At 30.3% G+C, this 2856-nt stretch overlaps 1 long non-coding RNA gene across 1 annotated transcript; it reads left to right on the top strand.

Moving 5' to 3' along the window:
• Nucleotides 1–72: 72 nt before the first annotated feature.
• On the top strand, nucleotides 73–600 carry LOC17877891. Its single transcript, XR_002833031.1, has 2 exons — nucleotides 73–148; nucleotides 321–600. It is a non-coding gene; the product is annotated as an uncharacterized LOC17877891 (long non-coding RNA).
• Nucleotides 601–2856: the final 2256 nt, after the last annotated feature.

Raw genomic sequence — 2856 nt, 5'->3', positions numbered from 1 at the left:
GCGGCTGGATCTGAATCGACGTCAAATGCACTGTCTGTCGGGCTAATTTGTTTTCATTTGGTCTGTCAAACAGGAACTGAGCATGGTCTCTAGGCCTATAAGCAAGAAGTTGGCTAATCTTACAGAATGCTCTAATAAGAAATCAAGTGTAAGTTTCAACACTTGAAAGAATTTTTGGTGAAACTGGAACCAACTTTCTTAACGAATGTGTGAATATCAAATCTTGGGGAAAGAAAGAATCTGATTTCTCAGAAACAATAGGTAGTAATGTTGATTTTGGTTGATTCACTGACATTGATTGATGCTATATAACATTGAAGAAGAGGAGCATTGAAGAAGAAGAAGAAGAAGAAGAAGAAGACCAGTACTGGGAGGATGAGGAGTGGGAACGACTAACTGTCTAGAGGAGGTTGGGAAGACGAAGAAGATTGGCACCGGTACTAATTTGAATAAGAATACTACATATATGGATGGCACATGGCCTGTGTGAATCTTTTGTTTAAAGTCTCGTCTTTGAGGTTACATTTTATGAACACCTTCTTAAACGATACCAATCCTTTTATTCTAATAATATTGCCGGCTGATGCTTTTTTATTATAATTAACTAGATTTGGACTCGCACGTACGTGCGGGGTTATATTTGTAAGAAGTTTAAAATAATTTGTATAAAAATGATAAGTGATAGTTACATGTATATTTTATAAGCTAATCAAAACATTTATCACAGTTTGATTAGGGGTGTTACAATCGTATTTGGATTCGGTTTTAGTTTGAGTTATTTTACTTATATGCTGGAACGGGTATATATGTCCCGTCTCTTCCCGTCTTGTTCTGTCCCATCTATTGACATAATTTTTTGGTCCCACAACCGTTTCCATTTAAATAATCGTTTGCCATTATTTGTTATAAGAGACTTGGTAAGAGGTTTAGACAGAAATCCATCTTCTTCGTTTAAATGTTTATTTTATTAAATTAATACATATTATATATGCAAAACATCTAATTCCCAAAAAAATCTTGAAGTATATTTTAAAATATCCAAAAAAAATTAAAATACACGTTCTAAACCCATATTCAAATAGGATTTTCGGATATATATGTTATGCCAAGGCCTTCTAATAATCACACACCTTAACCCGATTATTAACGGGTTTGAAGTTTGAACAATAACGTGTACCCTGACTTTTTTTTTGTTCCGAAGTCTCTAAAATGAAAAGATGATGTTTATGTTGTGTCGGTAACGAAAAAATATATGACAATAAGGTTTTTTTTTCTAGATTTTAACACGTGGTGTACCGCGAGATTATTATTTTTTTTTTAAAAAAAATTATTCATGTAATTTATTTGTTGTTTTATGTTTAGTTTCTTATCGTTTTCTAAGTAGATGTCGAATGTAGTTTTCCGGGCGCATTTCCCGTTAATTGAAAAGTTTGTTAATTTTACTTGATAAATATGAAATTTTGTTTTAGACAGGTATAGGAAAAATAGAGTAATTTTACATCGTCGAATATGTCAAAAGTTCTTTATGTAAGTATATATAAAATTTGAAACTAAGTTATACAAGACTACTGAGAAATTAGTTTTTAATATTCAGTTATAAATTTGTTATTAAAAGTACATAAAAGTTGATGATGCTACATTTTATTTCCTGATATTTGCAGTCACTTTGTTTTTCATTTGTTGGATCTTAGAATTACCTGTAAACCTACAATGTATTGGGTTTTTTTTCTTCTAATTTCTAAAACTCATTAAGAAGCATATAGGGCCAATAACGTGTAGTCGTGTATACTAAACTTAGTTTTTCGTTTTTCTTCCCCCCAAGGTCACCGTCTCTATCTCTCCCCCATTTTTTTTTTGACAGCAGTCTCTATTCCTCCCTTGTCAGATCAATTTCATATGGAGAAAAAAATAAAAACCTATAAATTTGAAATTCAGGCGAGTAACCTATTTAAAAAAATGGTCATTCAGACTACTTGTGGATCTTTGCAATTAGTAAGCTTATTCTTTTTCGTAATCATTTGATTCTATAATGACAAAAAAAAAAATCATTTGATTCTATTAGTTTGTTTTGAGCTATGGGTATTTTGAAGTTCATGGCATATTGGATTACTATTCTATACAACATGCACATAATACAATCCCGCACGTACGCTTTTTTTTGTGTAGTTTTGATAATTTCAGTTAAGCTTCCAAATGATATAACTTGAAAAGCGTCTGAATATGTATATTGATCAACTACAACGATTCTGTTGACCTGTATCAGATTTAAAGTAACCCTTTCTCATAATTCAGCCTGTTTGAATCTGAGCATAATTAGAAGCTTGTTATCAAGCTTTAAGATAGAAAATAAGATTCAACCACCAAATATATTTTTAACCTTATAATTTGCAATTTAAAGATTTTGCTATAGCCAATGTTTTTAAACCCGACCCGGGATGGTGAACCGGACTAGCTTCCGGGTCACCGGGTCATCGGGTTGACCGGGTTCGACCACGGGTTAATTAATTAAAATTTATTTATATATTTATACTTTTATGAAAGATCATAACATATTTAACAAAATATAAAGTCTAATAACAATAATAATAAAGAGACTAAAATTTTAAATCTAGAAAAAGTATAAAAAACAAAACACACTAATAAAACATCACAAATCAAAACATGAACAATTAGCAATATATATTTAACATCAGATAACCATGAATTCTCAAAAAAAAAAAAAAAAAAGAGAAAAAAAAAAGTTATGATCAACTACGAAAATAATGTATTGTGTGTTGATTGAGAAGGTTAAAAAGAGTTTTAAAATAATTAAAATCTTAGATTTTACTTATAATTATTTTCAAAATCATAATTTAA

The sequence above is a fragment of the Capsella rubella genome, unplaced genomic scaffold (genome assembly GCF_000375325.1).
Source record: "Capsella rubella cultivar Monte Gargano unplaced genomic scaffold, Caprub1_0 scaffold_7, whole genome shotgun sequence".
Taxonomy (NCBI): Eukaryota; Viridiplantae; Streptophyta; class Magnoliopsida; order Brassicales; family Brassicaceae; genus Capsella; species Capsella rubella.
This window is presented reverse-complemented; position numbering and strand designations above follow the sequence as displayed.